We start from the raw sequence: 24565 nt of genomic DNA, 5'->3' as shown, positions 1-24565 counted from the left end.
TACACAGTACAACTCCTAAACTGACACTTTTACACTGTTTTACGTCATAAAAAAAAAAAAATTTAATCCATAACTTCAATGGCATTTAATATATTCAGCATATTAAAACTTCAATAACTTTTAAAATATGCATCCAATTGCTCCAAAACAAGCTGTATTGTTTCAAGTGTAACCCACATTACACACTACAACTCCTAAACTGACACTTTTACACTGTATTACATAATGAAAAAACAGATTTCAATTCATTACTTCAATAGCATTTAAAGTATTCAGCATATCAATAGCATTTAATATATCCAGCATATTAAAACTTCAATAACTTTTAAAATATGCATCCAATTGCTCCAAAACAAGCTGTATTGTTTCAAGTGTAACCCACATTACACACTACAACTCCTAAACTGACACTTTTACACTGTATTACATTTTAAAAAACAGATTTCAATTCATAACTTCAAAAGCATTTAAAGTATTCAGCATATCAATAGCATTTAAAATTTTCAGCATATTAAAACGTCAATAACTTTTACAATATGCTCCAAAACAAGCTATATTGTATCAAGTGTAACCCACATTACACAGTACATCTCCTAAACTGACACTTTTACACTGTATTACATGATAAAAAAAAACAGATTTCTATTCATAACTTCAATACCATTTAAAGTATTCAGCATATTAAAACTTCAATAACTTTAAAACATGCATCTAATTGCTCCAAAACAAGCTGTATTGTATCAAGTGTAACCCACATTACACAGTACAACTCCTAAACTGACACTTTTACACTGTTTTACATCATAAAAAAAAAAAAATTTAATCCATAACTTCAATGGCATTTAATATATCCAGCATATTAAAACTTCAATAACTTTTACAATATGCATCCAATTGCTCCAAAACAAGCTGTATTGTTTCAAGTGTAACCCACATTACACACTACAACTCCTAAACTGACACTTTTACACTGTATTACATAATGAAAAAACAGATTTCAATTCATTACTTCAATAGCATTTAAAGTATTCAGCATATCAATAGCATTTAATATATCCAGCATATTAAAACTTCAATAACTTTTAAAATATGCATCCAATTGCTCCAAAACAAGCTGTATTGTTTCAAGTGTAACCCACATTACACACTACAACTCCTAAACTGACACTTTTACACTGTATTACATAATGAAAAAACAGATTTCAATTCATTACTTCAATAGCATTTAAAGTATTCAGCATATCAATAGCATTTAATATATCCAGCATATTAAAACGTCAATAACTTTTACAATATGCTCCAAAACAAGCTATATTGTATCAAGTGTAACCCACATTACACACTACAACTCCTAAACTGACACTTTTACACTGTATTACATTTTAAAAAACAGATTTCAATTCATAACTTCAAAAGCATTTAAAGTATTCAGCATATCAATAGCATTTAAAATTTTCAGCATATTAAAACGTCAATAACTTTTACAATATGCTCCAAAACAAGCTATATTGTATCAAGTGTAACCCACATTACACAGTACATCTCCTAAACTGACACTTTTACACTGTATTACATGATAAAAAAAAACAGATTTCTATTCATAACTTCAATACCATTTAAAGTATTCAGCATATTAAAACTTCAATAACTTTAAAACATGCATCTAATTGCTCCAAAACAAGCTGTATTGTATCAAGTGTAACCCACATTACACAGTACAACTCCTAAACTGACACTTTTACACTGTTTTACATCATAAAAAAAAAAAAATTTAATCCATAACTTCAATGGCATTTAATATATCCAGCATATTAAAACTTCAATAACTTTTAAAATATGCATCCAATTGCTCCAAAACAAGCTGTATTGTTTCAAGTGTAACCCACATTACACACTACAACTCCTAAACTGACACTTTTACACTGTATTACATAATGAAAAAACAGATTTCAATTCATTACTTCAATAGCATTTAAAGTATTCAGCATATCAATAGCATTTAATATATCCAGCATATTAAAACTTCAATAACTTTTACAATATGCTCCAAAACAAGCTATATTGTATCAAGTGTAACCCACATTACACACTACAACTCCTAAACTGACACTTTTACACTGTATTACATTTTAAAAAACAGATTTCAATTCATAACTTCAATACCATTTAAAGTATTCAGCATATTAAAACTTCAATAACTTTAAAACATGCATCTAATTGCTCCAAAACAAGCTGTATTGTATCAAGTGTAACCCACATTACACAGTACAACTCCTAAACTGACACTTTTACACTGTTTTACATCATAAAAAAAAAAAAATTTAATCCATAACTTCAATGGCATTTAATATATCCAGCATATTAAAACTTCAATAACTTTTAAAATATGCATCCAATTGCTCCAAAACAAGCTGTATTGTTTCAAGTGTAACCCACATTACACACTACAACTCCTAAACTGACACTTTTACACTGTATTACATAATGAAAAAACAGATTTCAATTCATTACTTCAATAGCATTTAAAGTATTCAGCATATCAATAGCATTTAATATATCCAGCATATTAAAACTTCAATAACTTTTAAAATATGCATCCAATTGCTCCAAAACAAGCTGTATTGTTTCAAGTGTAACCCACATTACACACTACAACTCCTAAACTGACACTTTTACACTGTATTACATTTTAAAAAACAGATTTCAATTCATAACTTCAAAAGCATTTAAAGTATTCAGCATATCAATAGCATTTAAAATTTTCAGCATATTAAAACGTCAATAACTTTTACAATATGCTCCAAAACAAGCTATATTGTATCAAGTGTAACCCACATTACACAGTACATCTCCTAAACTGACACTTTTACACTGTATTACATGATAAAAAAAAACAGATTTCTATTCATAACTTCAATACCATTTAAAGTATTCAGCATATTAAAACTTCAATAACTTTAAAACATGCATCTAATTGCTCCAAAACAAGCTGTATTGTATCAAGTGTAACCCACATTACACAGTACAACTCCTAAACTGACACTTTTACACTGTTTTACATCATAAAAAAAAAAAAATTTAATCCATAACTTCAATGGCATTTAATATATCCAGCATATTAAAACTTCAATAACTTTTACAATATGCATCCAATTGCTCCAAAACAAGCTGTATTGTTTCAAGTGTAACCCACATTACACACTACAACTCCTAAACTGACACTTTTACACTGTATTACATAATGAAAAAACAGATTTCAATTCATTACTTCAATAGCATTTAAAGTATTCAGCATATCAATAGCATTTAATATATCCAGCATATTAAAACTTCAATAACTTTTAAAATATGCATCCAATTGCTCCAAAACAAGCTGTATTGTTTCAAGTGTAACCCACATTACACACTACAACTCCTAAACTGACACTTTTACACTGTATTACATAATGAAAAAACAGATTTCAATTCATTACTTCAATAGCATTTAAAGTATTCAGCATATCAATAGCATTTAATATATCCAGCATATTAAAACGTCAATAACTTTTACAATATGCTCCAAAACAAGCTATATTGTATCAAGTGTAACCCACATTACACACTACAACTCCTAAACTGACACTTTTACACTGTATTACATTTTAAAAAACAGATTTCAATTCATAACTTCAAAAGCATTTAAAGTATTCAGCATATCAATAGCATTTAAAATTTTCAGCATATTAAAACGTCAATAACTTTTACAATATGCTCCAAAACAAGCTATATTGTATCAAGTGTAACCCACATTACACAGTACATCTCCTAAACTGACACTTTTACACTGTATTACATGATAAAAAAAAACAGATTTCTATTCATAACTTCAATACCATTTAAAGTATTCAGCATATTAAAACTTCAATAACTTTAAAACATGCATCTAATTGCTCCAAAACAAGCTGTATTGTATCAAGTGTAACCCACATTACACAGTACAACTCCTAAACTGACACTTTTACACTGTTTTACATCATAAAAAAAAAAAAATTTAATCCATAACTTCAATGGCATTTAATATATCCAGCATATTAAAACTTCAATAACTTTTAAAATATGCATCCAATTGCTCCAAAACAAGCTGTATTGTTTCAAGTGTAACCCACATTACACACTACAACTCCTAAACTGACACTTTTACACTGTATTACATAATGAAAAAACAGATTTCAATTCATTACTTCAATAGCATTTAAAGTATTCAGCATATCAATAGCATTTAATATATCCAGCATATTAAAACGTCAATAACTTTTACAATATGCTCCAAAACAAGCTATATTGTATCAAGTGTAACCCACATTACACACTACAACTCCTAAACTGACACTTTTACACTGTATTACATTTTAAAAAACAGATTTCAATTCATAACTTCAAAAGCATTTAAAGTATTCAGCATATCAATAGCATTTAATATATCCAGCATATTAAAACTTCAATAACTTTTAAAATATGCATCCAATTGCTCCAAAACAAGCTGTATTGTTTCAAGTGTAACCCACATTACACACTACAACTCCTAAACTGACACTTTTACACTGTATTACATAATGAAAAAACAGATTTCAATTCATTACTTCAATAGCATTTAAAGTATTCAGCATATCAATAGCATTTAATATATTCAGCATATTAAAACTTCAATAACTTTTAAAATATGCATTCAATTGCTCCAAAACAAGCTGTATTGTTTTAAGTGTAACCCACATTACACACTACAACTCCTAAACTGACACTTTTACACTGTATTACATTTTAAAAAACAGATTTCAATTCATAACTTCAAAAGCATTTAAAGTATTCAGCATATCAATAGCATTTAATATATCCAGCATATTAAAACTTCAATAACTTTTAAAATATGCATCCAATTGCTCCAAAACAAGCTGTATTGTTTCAAGTGTAACCCACATTACACACTACAACTCCTAAACTGACACTTTTACACTGTATTACATAATGAAAAAACAGATTTCAATTCATTACTTCAATAGCATTTAAAGTATTCAGCATATCAATAGCATTTAATATATCCAGCATATTAAAACTTCAATAACTTCAATGTATTACACACTACAACTCATAAACTGACACTTTTACACTGTATTAATAATTAAAAAAAACAGATTTCTATTCATAACTTCAATAGCATTTAAAGTATTCAGCATATCAATAGCATTTAATATATTCAGCATTGTAAAACTTCAGTAATTTTTAAAATATGCTTTCAATTGCTCCAAAATAAGCTGTTTTGTATTACACACTACAACTCCTAAACTGACACTTTTACACTGTTTAAAAACTATTTGTTCATCCATAACTTCAATAGCATTTAAAGTGATCAGCATATCAATAGCATTTAATATTTTTAGCATCTTAAAACTAAAAATAAGCTGTATTGTATCAAGTGTAACCCACATCAGTCTGAAGAAGTCATTTGGATTGAGTGACGAAATGTATCTCTACAACAAACTTGTGTCCAGATTAACTGATTCAACTTTGTGGATTTGTGTACCTGGATTATTGAGCATGCATCAACAGAAGCATTTAATATATTCAGCATATTAAAACTTCAATAACTTTTAAAATATCTAATTGCTCCAAAACAAGCTTTATTGTATCAAGTGTAACCCACATTACACAGTACAACTCCTAAACTGACACTTTTATCCTGTATTACATGATAAAAAAACAGATTTCCATTCATAACTTCAATAGCATTTAAAGTATTCAGCATATCAATAGCTTTTAATATATTTAACTTATTAAAACTTCAATAACTTGGGCAGTCTCTTTCTGAACGTAGATTCATGAACCTTGACAGCGACCTGTAGGTCCTGTGATGACATTGTAGGATTATTGTAGCTTCTTTACGCACCTTGCACACTGCTCTTGTGTTGAACTTATTAGGACGGCCTGACCTGACCTGACCTGGTAGTTGTTTTAAATGTTCTTCACTTGTAAATGAGGTTTTGAGATCGTTTTAAATCCCTTCCCAGACTCATATGCATCTACAACCTTCTTTCTGGAGGCCATAGACAGATCTTTAGATCTCATCATGGTGAATACACTCACTTCAACAATCAAGAGCAAACCAAACTAATGTCTGAGGTTTAAATAATACTCCAATGTCCTCTAACGATGGTCTAATCATTACAGCGGATGTGGTGCATCGGATTTAAATTTTAGGTGGCAAGTGTTCTAACTTTTTCCTCACAATAAATTTCCATTTTTGTTTATTACATTTTGCAACTTGTGTTTAAAAGTCTTTTTTTTCAGTTTTTTGTTTAATTATATATTCATATATATGCTCCATCTCGCAGTACTGTTCAAAAAAGTCAGTCAATGTATTTTATTTGCATTTTCCATGCTGTCCCAACTTTTTCTGATTTGGGGTTGTAGGTCACATTAAATGAGAGAGTTCTGAAATGATGGTCTAATATTTTTACATCCCAAAAACTTGCCATTATATGTATGTTTGTAGATGCTTTCCACTGTATGTCCCATAAATTGCTTGGTTGGCCCAATAAGCCACCATGTCAAAGGCAAATTATTTTGCCATTTTTTCACTAGTGGATTTAAAATATGAAATATTTTGAAGTTCATATCTTCATGTATTGCATTTGGGTTTTTTTTTATCTGGGACTCAACAGGTGCCAGATGAAATCTTTGCTGGTGACCAGTATGATATGCATGAATCACAAGTGGAAATGAGCACTTTTCAGGTTAGATCAATTGTCATTTTTCTGAATATAAATTTACTGTAGTGATCCTTTACATTCAAGTGTTTACATTTAAAATATTTTGTCTTTTATAGCTTGATAAGGTACGCAGCCTTGATGTCTGCTCCATCAGTAGTGTGGAATGCAGTGAAGACGAGAATGTTCCTGAGTCTTCATGTAGTATGAGGGTATCCAAAGGCAATCGGATCTCCTTAGGTGTGATAGTGCTGCAGGACGTGCAAACATGTAAATGTTTTCAGATGGAATTGTACACGCTTCTCTTCTTTGAGTTTTCCAAAAGGTTCAACAGAGAAAAATCTTGCTAGAGCACCTTAGGAATAAAACGGAGTAAAGGACATCCTTTCACCATTGTCTAGGCTGTTCCTTTAACAAAAATGCCTTAAGCATCATTTACCAACGGAAACTCAGATGACTTGCATGAAGATGTTGCTCTTGCACTTTCAAAGCTTGAAAAGAAACTGCCATTATTTTACTCGACTGGAAATACGTGGGAAAAAAAAGTTCTTTTAACACCCACGATGCAGAAAAATATGGATCTTCTTGTGGAAAAAAGAGAAGCGTGTACAATTCCATCTGAAAACATTTACATGTTTGCACGTCCTGCAGCACTATCACACTAGGGAGATCCGATTGCCTTCGTGAATTTGCAACAGAATGTGAAGCATAGAATCCAAAGGCACTTTCATCGACAAAACTTCACAAACACATAGCAACATTGTTCAAGTTCTGAACCTCAATTATACAGAATTGGATCAGCTGGCTGACTTTTTAGGGTATGATGTTCGGGTACATAGAGAATATTACCGACTTCCTGAGGGCACTCTCCAGCTGGCTAAGATGAGAGATAAGATAAGACTTTATTGATCCCCTTAGGGAAATTAACTTGTTACAGCAGAATGAAGACAAGAATACAAGAAATACAACTAAGTAAAAAATATTGCACACATAGTGTGTAGTTATTTACTCTATAAAATATCTAAAAAATAATATATACATTAAAAATATGCAAAATATATTAAGTTATTGCACTTATTGTGAATAGGTTACATATTGCACTTGTTATTACACCCAACATGAAAGATAAGGAATGAGTGATATTATTATATATTATTATTGTTGTAAGCTCTGATGGCTGCAGGAATAAAGGACCTGCGGTAGTGCTCCTTCTTACACAGGGGGTGGAGGAGTCTGGTACTGAAGGAGCTTGTTAGGTCTCCTACAGACTCATGTAGTGGATGTGTGGTGATGTCCAGGATGGATGACAGCTTGGCTATCATCCTCCTTTCTCCCACCTCCTCTACAGGTTCGAGAGGACAGTTCAAGACAGAGCTCGCTTTCTTGATCAGCTTGTTCAGTCTTTTTCTGTCTCTCTCTGATATTGCACCACCCCAGTACACCACTCCGTAGAAGATGGCTGATGCTACCACAGTGTCATAAAAGGATCTAAGCAGTGGTCGGCACACGCCAAAAGACCTCAGTCTCCTCAGAAGGTGGAGGCGACTTTGGCCCTTTCTATATAGGGCATCCGAGTTGCTAGACCAGTCCAGTTTATTATTGAGGTGAACACCCAGGAATTTGTACTCCTTCACCATCTCAATGTCCAAACCCTGAATGCTCACAGGTGTGGTGTGATGCAACTTTTTCCTGAAGTCGATCACCAGTTCTTTAGTTTTGCTGGTGTTAATATGAAGCACATTCAGTTCACACCAGGAAACAAAGTCCTTGACGATACTCCTGTAATCCTGTTCATTCCCGTCAGATAAACATCCAACAATGGCTGTGTCGTCCGAGAATTTTTGCAGGAAACAGTCTTGTGTGTTATGTTGAAAGTCTGAGGTGTATAGGGAAAAAAGAAATGGAGAGAGGACAGTCCCTTGTGGTGCCCCTGTACTGCTAACCACTACGTTGGACACACAGTCCTGAAGCCTCACGTACTGTGGTCTGTTGGAGAGGTAATCAATCATTCACGCAGCTACCTCCAGCTTCTTTGTCGAGGTGTGAGAGGGATCTGTGTAACAGGTGGATGACTGCGTCCTCTACACCAATGCCAGTTTTGTAGGCAAACTGCAGGGGGTCCAGCGTTGTGTCCACTATCGGTCGAAGGTGGCTGAGTATAATCTGCTCTAGAGTCTTCATTAGATGTGAAGTAAGGGACACTGGTCTGAAGTCATTCAGCTCCCTGGGGTGCGCAGTCTTAGGCACTGGAACCAAGCAGGAAGTTTTCCATAGGACTGGCACCCTCTTCGAACTCAGGCTTAGATTGAAAGATTTTGATGGCATTAGAGACTGAAAGACTTGGGGAGTTCAGCTGAAAAAACCTGGATGGAATTGACATTGACCCAAATGGTAAGTTGAGTAAAGTTCCTCTGTTACTTGTAGGCAACTAGAAATGTATGTATGATGAATGTATATGTTTACAGTTATTCTCTGTTGTTTTAACAGAAGCAGTACTTGTTCCGATTTGTCAAAGGATTTGTCCAGAACAGAGAGTGAATCTGATGGTGAGCTTTACTACTTAATGGTACATACCTAATGGGCACGGAGGCTAAGTGGGTGGCACTGTCGCCTCACAGCAAGAAGGTCCTGGGTTTGATCCCCAGGTGGGGCGGTCCGGGTTCTTTCTGTGTGGAGTTTGCATGTTCTTCCAGTGTCTGTGTGGGTTTACTCCGGGTGCTCCGGTTTCCTCCCACAGTCCAAAGTGTTAGGAGTTCCTCCTATGCTGGTTAAATCTGTATGCACCACTCTGGGTGGTTTTGGCGACACCTGGGGGAGCTGAAGAGAAAGTCACCCCTAATTATCCAGCCAATGGATCTCCTGCAGTGCTGATTAGGCACACCTGTGCTCAATCAGCTCCTCAGCCCTCAGCCTTTATAAGCCCCTGGTTTTCCACCACTTCTTACCAGATCGTCCGTTGATGCTTCTGTGAGTTACTACCTGCTAACCGTTTCTTAGTATTCTTGTTACAGTGCCTTGTTGTTTTCCCTGGACTTCCTGCCTCTTCCTGCTCCTGGACGCCTTCCATTCTATTGGATTCCCCTGGCTCTTCGACACCTTCCTTCTCCCAAGCTCCTCCGGTCCTCCGCTGTATCCTCTGGCCTTCTTCCCGACCTCCTGGTTCCCTGGCTGCCACTCCCAAGCTCCTCCGGTCCTCCGCTGTATCCTCTGGCCTTCTTCCCGACCTCCTGGTTCCCTGGCTGCCACTCCCAAGCTCCTCCGGTCCTCCACTGTATCCTCTGGCCTTCTTCCCGACCTCCTGGTTCCCTGGCTGCCACTCCCAAGCTCCTCCGGTCCTCCGCTGTATCCTCTGGCCTTCTTCCCGACCTCCTGGTTCCCTAGCTTTCCATTCCGAGCTCCTCCGATCCTGTGTAGCCTGATCTTTTGTGCCATTAATAAACCAGTTAATACTGATCTCTGTGTCTGTGGCGTGGTGTTTGCCTTGTGGTTCCTTAAAAACCTTTATTGGCCTCGTGCCAACATAACAGTACGATCTGGTCACTATGGAACCCGCAAACCCACCCTCAGAAGATCAAAGGTCCCTGGAGGCCCTTCTTTGTCACCAAGCCTCCCAGTTGGACCAGCATGATCAGCTGCTCAAATCCCTTATTGAGAGTAACCGCCAACTGATCCAGCAGTTGGGGAACATCTCCAGGCAGGTTGCCGCCCTCACCTCTTCCCAACCTATCTCCGCCTCAAACCCGAGCCTCGTTCCTAGTCAGGCGCACTCCGATGCCGGATTCACCCCTCCGGCCCCGGCGCCATTTGCTCCATCACAGCCCTTGGCGGAAGGGCTCACCACCCATCCTGAACCTTATCATGGAGAATTAGATAAATGCCGGGGCTTTCTTTATCAGTGTGGCCTGGTTTTCGACAAATCACTTTTGCTGCTGATAGCAGTAAGATTGCTTATGTCATAGGCCTCCTGAGGGGAAGAGCCCTGACTTGGGCTGAGGCCGCTCAGTCCGTTGTTGGCCCCCAGGTGGGTTCATATGAGGACTTCCTCTGCAGGTTCCGGGCAGTGTTTGACCACCCGAACCATGCAGGGGATGCAGGCAGCCGGCTATTAGGGCTACGCCAAGGCTCCCGCACAGTCGCCGATTATGCTGTGGAGTTCTGGACCCTGGCTGCGGACTCCGGCTGGAATGACGCCGCCCTTAGAGGGGTGTTTCGTTGAGGCTTGGAGGAGCGCCTAAAGGATGAGTTGGCTGCCCGCGATGAGCCCTTAGAGCTCAAGGGGCTTATGGATTTGGCCATTCGATTGGACGGATGTCTTCGGGAGCGCCGCCTGGAGAGGTTGACGCGCCCCGTCCAGACTCCGAGACCCCTTGTTACCCGATCCACTCAACTTGAAACCCCTGGCAGCTCACTACCAGCCCATCCTGCGGCCGATGCCCCGGAACTCATGCAGCTTGGTCGGGCCCGACTTACCCAGGAGGAACGTTCGAGAAGGCTCCACTCGGGCGAATGCCTGTATTGTGGCCAGGCAGGTCACCTTCTTATTTCTTGCCCGTTACGTCCAAAAGGGGGAGCTCGTCAGTAGGAGTGGGGACTCTGATGAGCTCCAGTATGGTTCCCCCACCGCTACGACCACGGCTACTGGTCCCTGTCAACCTCTGCATTCCAGATAACTCCATATCCCTCTCCTCTCATTGATTCTGGGTCTGAGGACAACCTGATTGATGAGAATCTTGCCACCCAAGCTGGCTGCACCTTTGAGGTCCTCGACACTCCCATCACTGCTTATGCCCTAGATGGACGGGTGCTTGCTCACATTACCCACCGCACCGCTCCTATAACCTTGGTCCTTTCTGGGAACCACCGTGAGACCCTGACTTTCTCTGTAGTGAAGATTCCCAAATCTCCTCTTGTCCTAGGATATCCTTGGCTCGCTGTCCATAACCCCTGTCTTGACTGGTAACATGGAAAGGTCACTGCTTGGAGCGACTTTTGCCACTATCATTGCTTGCAGTCTGCTATCCATCCCTCTGGCCCTCGACCAAACACTCCTTCCAACGACACTATAGACCTTTCCAAGGTGCCCCTCGAGTATCACGACCTTCGGGAGGTTTTTAGTAAGGACCGTGCTCAGACTTTACCTCCCCACCGACCGTACGACTGCCCCATCGACCTCCTCCCAGGGGCCCCACTTCCCACCAGCCGCCTGTACCATCTGTCATGCCCAGAGGCCTCATCCGTCCTTCCTCCTCTCCTCTCGGTGCAGGGTTCTTCTTTGTTGAGAAGAAAGACAAGACACTGAGGCCTTGCATTGATTATAGGGGTCTTAACCAAATAACAGTTCGCAATAAATACCCCCTTCCATTAACCTTCTCAGTTTTTGGTTTCCTTGCATGGAGCCACCCTTTTCAGTAAGTTAGACCTTCGCAATGCTTACCACCTGGTGCGGATTCGTAAGGGGGACGAGTGGAAGACGGCATTTAACACCCCCCTGGGACACTTTGAATACCTTGTCATGCCGTTCGGCCTTACTAACGCCCCCGCTGTGTTCCAGGCCCTCGTCAACGATGTTTTACGTGACTTCCGTTTCGATTTGTTTTCGTGTACCTGGATGACATCTTGATTTTTTCCCGTACCCCTGAAGAGCATGTCACCCATGTCTGTCAGGTCCTGTCCCGCTTATTAGAGAACCGACTATTTGTTAAAGCTGAAAAATGCGAATTCCATGTGGACACTATAACCTTTCTTGGCTTTGTGCTCCAGCCAGGCCAAATCAAGGCGGATCCAGAAAAGGTCCGTGCCGTGGTGGAGTGGCCGAGCCCCTCATGTCGTAAGTCACTGCAGCGCTTCCTGGGCTTTGCTAACTTTTATAGAAGGTTTATTCGGGACTACAGCAAGGTAGCCGCTCCTCTTACCCGCTTGACATCTACCAAGATCCCTTTCACATGGACCCCAGAGGCCCAGTCGGCATTCGACCACCTAAAGAATCTATTCACCTCCTCGCCCGTCCTCATCCAGCCAGACCCTTCTAAACAATTTGTTGTGGAGGTTGATGCTTCTGACTGTGGAGTAGGAGCAATTCTCTCCCAGCGTGTCAGCCCGGGCAATAGGCTCCATCCTTGCGCCTTTTTTTCTCGACGGCTCTCCCCTGCTGAAGCTAATTATGATGTCGGAAATCGTGAGCTCTTGACTGTAAAACTAGCCCTTGAAGAGTGGAGACACTGGCTGGAAGGTGCTGAACAGCCCTTTGTGGTCTGGACCGATCACAAGAACCTATCATATGTACAGACAGCAAAGCGGCTGACTTCCCGGCAGGCTAGGTGGGCACTGTTCTTTAGCCGGTTGAATTTCACACTAACCTACCGCCCTGGCTCACGTAACACCAAGCCGGACGCGCTCTCTCGCCTTTTCTCCTCAGATGAATTCTCCTCTTCCTCTGAACTGATTCTGCCCTCTGAACGCATCCTTGCCAGCGTTACCTGGGAGATTAAAAGGGCCATCCAAGAGGCCCAGGAAGAAGAACCAGACCCTGGGAATGGACCTCCAAACCGCCTCTTTGTACCCGCAGTGGTAAGATCTTCAGTCCTTAAATGGGCTCACAGCTCAAAGTTTTCCTGCCACCCTGGGGCCAACCGTACCGAGTCCCTCCTGAGGAGATATTTCTGGTGGCCCTCTTTGGAAGCGGATACAAGGGATTTTGTGGCCGCATGCTCCACGTGTGCTCGGAGCAAGGCCTCCCATCAATCTTTTGCGGGCCTGCTGCAGCCCCTGCCCATCCCTGGGCGCCCCTGGTCCCACATTGCTCTAGATTTTGTCACTGGCCTTCCCGAATCCCAGGGCATGACCGTCATTCTGACTGTGGTGGACCGGTTCTCCAAGGCAGTACGCCTATTAGCCCTTCCTAAACTCCCTTCTGCCCTAGAGACAGCGCATCTGTTATTCGACCAGGTGTTTAAGATACATGGCATCCCCCTGGAGATCGTTTCAGATCGTGGCCCCCAGTTTGTGTCCCAGGTTTGGCACGCCTTCTGTAAGGCCCTGGGAGCGACAGTCAACCTCTCATCCGGATTTCACCCCCAGTTCAACGGACAGGCCGAGAGGGCTAATCAAGAACTGGAGGCCGCACTGCGCTGCGTGACTGCCAGCACCCCTTCACACTGGAGCACTCATCTCGCCTGGGTGGAATACGCCCACAATTATCTTACCTGTTCAGCTACTGGGCGATCCCCATTCGAAGCCTCCCTAGGCTATCAACCTCCCTTACTCTCTGAACAGGAACTTGACCTGGCAGTCCCCTCAGTAGAACACCACACCCTTCGCTGCAGGAAAGTCTGGAAAGCTATCAAGTCAGCCCTGGTAAAGTCCCAGACCTCCACCCAGCGAACAGCCAACCGCCACCGAAGACCTAGCCCCCAGTACCTCCCCGGTCAGTCAGTTTGGCTATCCTCTCGTAACATCCCACTGCGTACGGACTCCAAAAAACTGGCCCCCCGTTTCATTGGCCCCTACACAGTTCAAAAGGTCATCAGCCCCACTGCAGTCCGCCTTAACCTCCCCAAACATATGCGTATTCACCCCACCTTCCATGTGTCACATCTTAAAACAGTCCACCATTCCAACCTGTGCCCTCCCTCCGAACCCCCTCCACCTGCCCGGCTTATTGAAGGACATCCAGCCTATACAGTCCGCCGCCTTCTGGATTCTAGACGCCGGGGCCGGGGCCTCCAATACCTGGTTGACTGGGAGGGCTATGGTCCAGAGGAACGCTCCTGGGTTCCACGCTCAGCCATTCTGGACCCCAACCTCATCAAGCAGTTTCACAGAGACTACCCTGACAAAACAGGTAGGCTGCCTAGAGGCACCCATTGAGAAGGGGGTACTGTTAGGAGTTCCTCCTATGCTGGTTAAATCTGTATGCACCACTCTGGGAGGTTTTGGCGACACCTGGGGGAGCTGAAGAGAAAGTCACCCCTAATTATCCGGCCAATGGATCTCCTGCAGTGCTGATTAGGCACACCTGTGCTCAATCAGCTCCTCAGCCCTCAGCCTTTATAAGCCCCTGGTTTTCCACCACTTCTTACCAGATCGTCCGTTGATGCTTCTGTGAGTTACTACCTGCTAACCGTTTCTTAGTATTCTTGTTACAGTGCCTTGTTGTTTTCCCTGGACTTCCTGCCTCTTCCTGCTCCTGGACGCCTTCCATTCTATTGGATTCCCCTGGCTCTTCGACACCTTCCTTCTCCCAAGCTCCTCCGGTCCTCCGCTGTATCCTCTGGCCTTCTTCCCGACCTCCTGGTTCCCTGGCTGCCACTCCCAAGCTCCTCCGGTCCTCCGCTGTATCCTCTGGCCTTCTTCCCGACCTCCTGGTTCCCTGGCTGCCACTCCCAAGCTCCTCCGGTCCTCCGCTGTATCCTCTGGCCTTCTTCCCGACCTCCTGGTTCCCTAGCTTTCCATTCCGAGCTCCTCCGATCCTGCGTAGCCTGATCTTTTGTGCCATTAATAAACCAGTTAATACTGATCTCTGTGTCTGTGGCGTGGTGTTTGCCTTGTGGTTCCTTAAAAACCTTTATTGGCCTCGTGCCAACATAACACAAAGACATGCAAGTGAGGTGAATCAGAGACACTGAATTGTCCATGTGTTTGATATAACCTTGTGAACTGATAAATCTTGTGTAATGAGTAACTACCGTTCCTGTCATGAATGTAACCAAAGTGTAAAACATGACATTATAATTTTAATGCACAAACAAACCTAATGAGTCTTTGCAAAGCACTTACCCCCAGCTGTCAGTTTCCATCGTGACTGACAGTTTCAACTTTTACATTGATGTAAGATTGATTGTGTTGTTATGATACAAAAACACATAAATGTCATTTCCAAAACCATGCTCCACATTCTGTTGCAAATTTATCCTAGGTGTGATATAGTGCTGCAGGACGTGCAAACATGTAAATGTTTTTGAATGGAATTGTACACTTTTCTTTTTTTTCCACAACAATATCTATATTTGTCTGCATCATAAAAGAACTGGATCATTTAGTCCTTGCTTTTCATATATTTCTAGTAGAGTAAAATGATGGCATAAATGGAGAAAAATGTTTAAGATTTCTCATGTATTTATTGGTGGGTGTATATTTGCACCTAATGTACCAACTTTGCCAACCTTCTCCTTTATAGTCCAAAATCACACCACAGCAACCACTTATTAATACTCTAGTAACCCTCTGAAACAACACTGGACCAGTTAATTACAACCTAGCACCTACCAACCACTCGCATAACCACCTGGCATACCACTGCAACCACCAGCAATATCTGAGTAACCCCATGGTTATACAAGGTTTTATTATTATTATTATTATTATTATTATTAATATTATTATTATTATACCACAGCTGAGCAAGCAATGGAACCAACAAGCACCACATCACTTTCCAAAAGTATTGTCTGATTTATAAAAATGATGGCAACACATTAAAATACTTTGTATGTTTTAACTAATGTTGTCCTGTATTTATTCAGGTGTTAAGAAAAAAAGGAGGTTAAGAAAAAAAAATAGGGAGACCAGTGAAGTAAACGAAGTTGAAAAGCATCTGTCCAGGTTCATCAAAACTTGCACAGTACCAGGATAAAGCCATTGTGAGGCTTGCATACATGCTGAACCTGTTGCATTGAAAGACTGGGATTGGTTGTCTAAGTTCTTTATAAACAACTGCTCACAAAAGGAAGATGTAATTCAGAAAACATTTGCATGGTTTTATTTTGTTTTATACACACATATCGCAATTTTTTTTGTGTAAAATGACCATTAATAATTAAATTTTATTGTACCACTATAATGTACATTTACTTTTAACATTTAACATTTTTTAAGTTTTAATAATTGCACTAAAACTGAAGTACTTATGATCTTAATGGCAACAACTGTTAAAAATAAGAATTAAATAAGGACTGTTGTTGTTCATGTGAGTTAATAATTTATCTTATCATTTAAATACAAATTTTTTGAGCTTCCCAATTGTTTGTGAAATGAGTCCCCAGATTGTTCACAAGTACCCACAATGTAGAAAAACCAAAACGTTGTGTGTGTGTGTATCTGCTGGTCCTTACAAGTTTGGTCTACCAGAAATTGTCCCCAGAATGTGGAAAAATGTCACATTGCTTTATTAACATATTTCCTGTAATTTGAAGTGCCCGCCGTTATTACAGGTACCGTTAGAACATGAATCATGAATTAGTTTGCTCCTAAAGCCTTTAGAAAGGTGGGTCCCCAGATTGCAGGATCCAGCATGTAGTCCCCGGACTAGACTTAGACAAGTATGTGTGTGTGTGTTTGACTGAACTGTCTGCATTCCAGATCTGTCTCCAGCTGAAAATGTATGGAATATCATGAGAGCAGAATCAGACAAAGAAAGAGGCAGCTGAAGTCTTGTATCAAGCAAGAATAGGTAAAAAATCCAATTGCAAAACTGCAACAATTGTATCATCCCAAACCATTAAATGTGTAATTAATAGAAAGGGTGATGTAACACATTAGTAAACCTGCCTCTATCTCAGGCTTTTCAAACTGAGCAAAAATCCTAACAGAGAGTCATTTAGCATATGGAACACAATATGCCCTTCTAATTTTACAGGAGCACAAACCAAGTGTTATGTGTTCTGGAGCAGATGAAACTTGGTTTGTCCCAATCAAAAAAACAATGTACTTTTCTGTATTAATGCTACCACAGTTGTTTTTAGCCAATAATAGATATTAAACTTGGTGCTAGGTCCAATGCTGGCTAGGTCAGAGGCAGGGCAAAACTATTGTGTCAGTTTACAAATCAAAATTATTCGTCAGAATAAGAAACATTCTGTGCAATAATCATACACAACATGCAAAAAAACACATACAAGTTGTTTAATAAGTAAACAAGTAGTTGCAACTATTACAATAAGAATTCAATACAAAATAAATCATGAAGGTGAACAGATGTCAGAGCTTTTGCACAGCACGTCACCTAATTTGTCCCAGCTTAATCATAACAGATGAACATCTTTATGCAACTCAAAAAACTGCGTCTCAGCATTATTTACTCTAGATTACAACATTATTATAACCACATTTACAAAAAAAAATACATTTTGTTTTTATATCCAGTTTGTAGCACTGCTCTGAGGTTGACTATTGTCTTTTGTTGACTTATCACTGATCAGTTGCCAAGACGCACAGGAAGATCTTTTGCTAAGAGAACGCTGTCAACTGAATATAAACGTGTCAAATGTAACTGTCCTAATTTTCATGTTGTTGTTGCAGAGAAAGGTATTTGTAGCAAGAGAATCCACTTCTGGAGAGGCACAGTGGTGGAAGGTATTGTAGTTTTAGACATCAATGTTTGCCAATCTAAGTGAGGTGCTGGCATTGTCAGTGTCACTGCTTGTGATGCTGGGAAAATGTGCTGCTGGCAGATGATGCCACTGTCAGGTGATGCTCAGACAGTTGTTTAAAAAGGCCCAAAAGTGCTGGATTAATCTTTGATCCTCAGCCAGTTCTCTTGTGAGCAAAACAGCCATTCCATTTTGGAGGCAGAGGGCATGTTATCATTATTTACCCTCATTTTAGGGCCTTTATTTGGCTGTATGTCAGCTGATGGTGGGACTTGGTCTGGCATCTTCCGTTGGCCTTTTTGCTATTCTTTTGTTCTAGTTTTCCGTGCTGCAGGGCATCGTTCCTGTTCTCTTTGGTTTCTTCTTCGAGGCTTTCCCTGTATTTTTTGTGTTTTCTGTTCTCTCTATTCTCATATGTTGCAGTGATATTATTGGGATCTCACGGCCCAGTGCCTGATTAATAGACTGCTGTCTCTGTCTTGCTCTCTGTCACAAACTCTTTCTCTAATTGTTTTCTCTTTTGCAGTGTGTAACTTTGTCTGTTTATAGTTTTAACTATTTTTTTCTTTACAGATTCATTTTTGCTTGATTCACATGCAAATGCTGTCTCTAGTGTTTTTGTTTTCATCTGTCTCTAATAGGAGTGTTTTGTTCTCATCTGCCTAAAAGAGTATACCCTCCCATGTAGAAGGATGTTTAGAGAGATTTATTTCCAATTAGAAAAGATGGTGGCATTTTGGAAACAAGAAGTATCCTAATCTACAAGTAGATACCTCCTCCATACCAACAAACTATCAGAAGAAAATCTGTAACCGTAACTGATAATATCTGTATACAGTCAGAGCCTAAAACAGTATATACATATACTATACACTCACACAAGCTAGACATACCACACAGATGAAGTTTCTGTGTATACAGTTAATGATTGTCGCCCATATGTTACTCTGTACACTTTGTCACACACACCCCCCCCCCCCCCCCCCATACTATATGGGCAAAAGTATTGGTACACCCATTCTAATTATTGAATTTATGTGTTTTAGCCACAACCATTGTTAGCAGGTATAATAAATCAATTCTGTAAATTATTTATGTGAAATTATATGGTTCCAAATTTGCAGCAACAGTTTAGGGGTGGCATCTTGTTCCTGTTCCAGTGTAACTGTGTCATGTCAAGACATGAATAAAAGCTTGGTTTAAAGAAACTCCAGTAGACTGAACAATGGCCTCAGCCTTATGAACAGCTTTGAAATGAACTGGAACATCATCCTTCTTGACCAACATCAGTGCCCAGCCATACAAATGCTCTTTTGACTAAATGGGCATAACTTCCCATAGACATACTTCAAAGTCTTGTGAGAAGCCATTTCAGAAGAATGGCTGTTGTTATAGCTGAAAATATCACATAAAGGTCACTCAATTCTAAAACCATTTGTTTTTTTTAATGAGATCCAAAGTCAGGTGTCCAAATACTTTAGGCCAGATAGTGTATCAACTGAAAGAAATCCCATAGGACCCTTCCTGACCACATCTTGTTTGGGAAGTAAACCATTCTCAGCAATGCAATAACACTTACATTGTAATTGCATGGTAGTGTGCATTGTTCTGATATAATTGTTGCAGGTGCAACAGTGTTGTTGGGATTTTCAAACACTTGTCTATGCTGGAAGGAGAATAGTGCTCCAAACAAAAGTATAAAGCCGAAATCATCCTGTGGTCAAAAAGTGGCCATTGATAAAAGACCAAAGAAATAGTAACACATTTTGCATGAAAAAAGAAAATAGATCAGTACACACCCTGCCCTGAGTGCTAACAGGGTGTGTATTGAGACCAGTAAATTTGAACAATATTTAAAAAATCCTAACACAAATTTTGCATCTGACACACTTACACCAGCACAAACACATGTACATGTCATTACTATGTTATTGTCATTGCAACACTTAGAATGGTCTGCTGTACGAGAGATTTTCAATAAGTTTACGCACTTTCATATTTTGGTTGAAAACGGTGAGGGCAGGAGGGGTAAAAATTGGTCGTGTCTGAGAGACTTGAGAGAGAGCTTATAGTCCGGATTTAGCGCCATCTGATTTCCACCTATTTTGGACCGCTCAAAGAAGCTTTAAGGGGAAGAACATTTTCATGTGACAATGATTGTGAAAGCAGAGGTGCATCAGTGGCTACATGCACAACCAAAAAAATTTTTTGCTGATAGCATTAAAAAGTTGGTACACTGCTGGAAATTCATGAAAACACACCAGATATGTACACTTAATAAAGTGTTTGTGTATATTACAATATGCAGTGTATCATCTTGCTTAAACATACTTTTAGTGTGCTTTTACAATTATTCTTTGGAGACCCCTCTTTGTAATGATGTTATGGAGTCCTTCCTTTCATGTGTGAGTAACGAACAGATGATTGATGATGAATGAAATTGCTTATTTTCATTTTTATTTGGCAAACTCACTCTGCTCCTCAACATTTCACTGGATTTAATTAGTTTCCCATGGTGGCAAAAAAAAAACAAATTTACATTTTTATAGATTTTCATGTTAATTAGTTTACTCATTCATCCAGGCCTGTTTCATTTTATTAGTCCTGCCTTATCACATACGCTTTGGCATACGTCTGTTTCCACATCAACTTTAAATTCCTCTTCACAATTAAGCCACATAATACATAAAACATTTTAATTACATTAAATCTTGAATTACATGTCGACATTTGATTTTGATGATGGGTATGTTTCAGATCTGACCTTTATATTGTATATTGAAGATTCAATTTTTGATTTCTCTCTTTTCGCTGATGGAAATGTAGGTGTTTCGGCTGAGTGGTGAGGAGACAAGTAGAGATTAGCGTGACTCTCTATGCACAATAAAGCTTTGTGTATCGTGCCACCACTGTGGCCAGAATAAAATGATGCAAGTGGTAGAGGATTGCCATACCCAACAGAAAATTGGAAATCATTCAATTAAGGAGAAATAGGGGGGAAACTACCCAAGAAATCTCTTATTCAAAAATGTTCTGACTCTTTGCCGTGGCATTTCAAATTGTGGTCAGGTGCATCCTGTTTGCTTTCATTATCCACCTGTTGTGATTTCAATTGACTAAACACAGCTTGGGAAGGCACACACATGGGTTAATAAGGGCCCACAATCTATACTACATTATAAGAAATAAACCAGGTCAGGAAATCAAAGTAAAAAGATTTCAATTTTAGATTTGTAATTAATTTCATTAAACATTGTTGAAAGATGTTGTTATAATACATAATTAAGTGTATTTTGATGGGTAGTCCAACACCACATAATTGGTACTGCTGTTTGGATGGGAGGTAGGTGAAGATATGTTGAGGGGACAAGGGATCTCCAGTCTTCTGTTGGCCCCATTAAAGCAATTTGGTATCCAGCTGTTTAAAATTACTTTTTAGAGCAGATAATGTTAGGGGGTCTGCGGCGTCTGATGGACTTACCACCTGTTCTCAGCGTCGCAGATCTTACAGAACAAAGAGCAGCGTGGCTTCTAATAGAGAAGCCCGCTGATTAGTGCGAATGACCGGCACCTGCGCGTCCACTATATAAGTGGGCGTCGCCCGCTTACCGGCGTCGCACCGTTTGTTCTCTTACCTGGTTAATGGCTGCCTCGCACCAGCCTCTTTCTTTTTATAGCTTAGGTGGTTCTCCTGGCGCCGTATGGTGGCAGGATGGGTAGGTCGTAAGGCCGAGGTAACTAGACCTAGCATTTTCAGTCTGGTGCGACTGTCGTGCAGCCCTCGCGCTGCTGTTCATTTAACCAGCGTCCTCTCTTTGTCAGCCGGTTAGCTGCCGGCTAAGTGCTAGCGCCGCAGCACTCGCCCAGCAGCGCTTTGAGCGCTATCTACTCCCCGGGGTATTCAGTAGCGTTATTGGCTCCCGTCTAGCGAGCCGCGCTCTCCCCGGAGCGACCCAGGTTCGATACCGGGCTCCGCTATTTTTCTCTATTACTCTTGTTACCGGCCGCTTCCCAGCCTTACGCTGGTGACAGTGCCGTTCGGGCTCCCTGCTAGCCCGTCTTTTGTTTTCGCCCTTTTTCCAAGTCTCGGTGGTTTTTCCCGAGCGCGTTCACGCTCGGCGCCCCTTCATAGACGCCTGAGTCCCCGCCTCCTCTAAGCCTCGCTGTAGCGAGCTGTGTCGGTGCGGCTCCCGCGAGTGAGCGACCAGGGTTCGCGACTCGCGTTTTCCGTTTTGTGTGTTTTTGTTTTCTCTGTTTATTTTTCAGTTAGCCAAGACGATTTCGGCTTTATTCGGGATCCCCGGATTGTTTTTGGTTTATTGCCCTTTGTTCTCTGTTCGTTTCGGTTTACCTTGTGTACCTTTTGTTAAATAAAATCTATTATTTTTGAATTCTCTGCATCTTGGGTCCTCTCTCTCTGCATACACATAACAGTACGGTGCGACCACCATGGACCCAGCAGAGATTCCGCCCATGGCCGATGCCCTCCGGCATCAGGGGGTCGCTTTGGGGAGGCACGAACAGGCCCTCACTGAGCTGACGCAGCAGGTTGCTGAGATCGCCCGGCTGCTGTCAAACCTGGCGGCCAGCCCGGCGCTCCCCGGCCCCCCCCCCCGTTTCTTTACCCCCTCCGGCTCCTCCTGTAGGAGTGGAAACCTCCATTCCGCCCCCCGAACGTTTTTCAGGGGAGGCGAAGAAATGTCGAGGCTTCCTCCTACAGTGCTCCCTCACGTTCGAGCTCCAGCCCTCCCGCTTCCCTTCGGAGCGCTCCAAGGTGGCCTTTATAACATCCCTGCTAACCGGCAAGGCCCTAGAATGGGCGACAGCTCTTTGGGAGCAGGGGGCCCCTGAGTGCGCTTCCGAGGCCGCCTTCAGGGAGGCCCTGAAGGATACCTTCTTTCACCCCACCGAGGGGAGGGAAGCGGGTCCGCGACTGCTCGAACTGTCCCAGGGGGGACGCTCAGTCGCCGAATACGTCATCGAGTTCCGCACTCTGGCGGCTGAGTGCGGATGGGACGAGGGAGCATTAGTCGCCATTTTCCACCGCGGGCTAGGAGAAAGAATTAAAGACGAGCTGGCTGCTCGAGATCTTCCCACATCTCTCAAAGCCTTCTATCTCCTAGCAACCTCAATTGACACCCGACTCCGACAACGCGTCCGGGAGCGAGGGTCCCACCAACCCTTTTTCCGGCCTCAAGGTCCGCCCCGGGCCGTTTCGGGAGATCAGGGCCCGGAGCCCATGCAACTAGGGTCAACCCGGGGGGGCGCCCAACATCCATCCGGCCCCTTCACGAGAGCTCGCCCTCGGTTAAACGAGTAGGCCGCTCTCGTGGTAGGGAGTCGAGGGCGTGCCACTCCGCCATCCCTGGGCAAGGCCTATTTCTCAGCGCATTGCTACGCTGGGAGTCCGGGTCCACCGATCTCAAAGTCTGTGTCGATTCAGGCGCAGTGGAAAACTTTATTGACCACAACCTGGTACACAGGTGGGGGATTGAGCTTCGGCCATTACGGGTCCCCATTGCGGTTCACGCCGTGGACGACCGGGCGGTGGCCGGGAGTCCAATCACGCATCAAACGTGTCCTCTCACGATGCGTTTGGGGAGTCATGAGGAACGGGTCACCTTTTTAGTGACCCAGGTTCCCCAGCTTTTAGTGGTACTGGGGCACTCATGGCTTAAGAAGCACAACCCCCAGATCGACTGGCAGACCGGGTCAATCTTTGCGTGGGGTACTAGGTGCCAAGATGCTTGCCTGTTGCCAGCAAGCTTGTCATCGGCCCCAACAGCGTCCTTAGAGGCGGCCCCTGATCTGACCCGGGTGCCCCCTGTGTACCATGACCTACAGGAGGTATTTAGTAAGTCCCGGGCGCGGGACTTACCCCCACACAGACCTTTTGATTGCGCCATCAATCTGCTTACTGGCACTTCTCCTCCTAGGGGGCGCCTCTTCTCCCTCTCGGGACCGGAGAGGATCGCCATGGAGGAGTATGTCAGGGGGGCGCTCGATCAGGGGTTCATCCGACCCTCGACCTCCCCAGCTGGGGCGGGATTCTTCTTTGTGGGAAAGAAGGATGGGACCCTGCGCCCCTGTATCGATTATCGAGGTCTTAACGCTATAACGGTTAAGGATCGTTATCCGCTGCCGCTGATGGCCACAGCTTTTGAAGCTCTTCAGCGGGCTTCCATTTTTACGAAACTGGATCTACGCAGCGCGTATAACTTGATCCGTATCCGGCGAGGGGATGAGTGGAAGACTGCGTTCATTACGCCCACGGGACACTATGAATATCTGGTGATGCCCTTTGGGTTAATGAATGCCCCTGCGGTCTTCCAACGCTTTATCAATGAGGCCTTACGGGAGGCCCTTGACCGATACGTCTATGTCTACCTAGACGATATCCTGATTTTTAGCCGATCCATCAAAGAACATGTCAGGCACGTCCGTCGGGTTCTTCAGCTT

Source organism: Trichomycterus rosablanca, chromosome 13 (genome assembly GCF_030014385.1).
Source record: "Trichomycterus rosablanca isolate fTriRos1 chromosome 13, fTriRos1.hap1, whole genome shotgun sequence".
NCBI classification, from domain to species: domain Eukaryota; kingdom Metazoa; phylum Chordata; class Actinopteri; order Siluriformes; family Trichomycteridae; genus Trichomycterus; species Trichomycterus rosablanca.
This window is presented reverse-complemented; position numbering follows the sequence as displayed.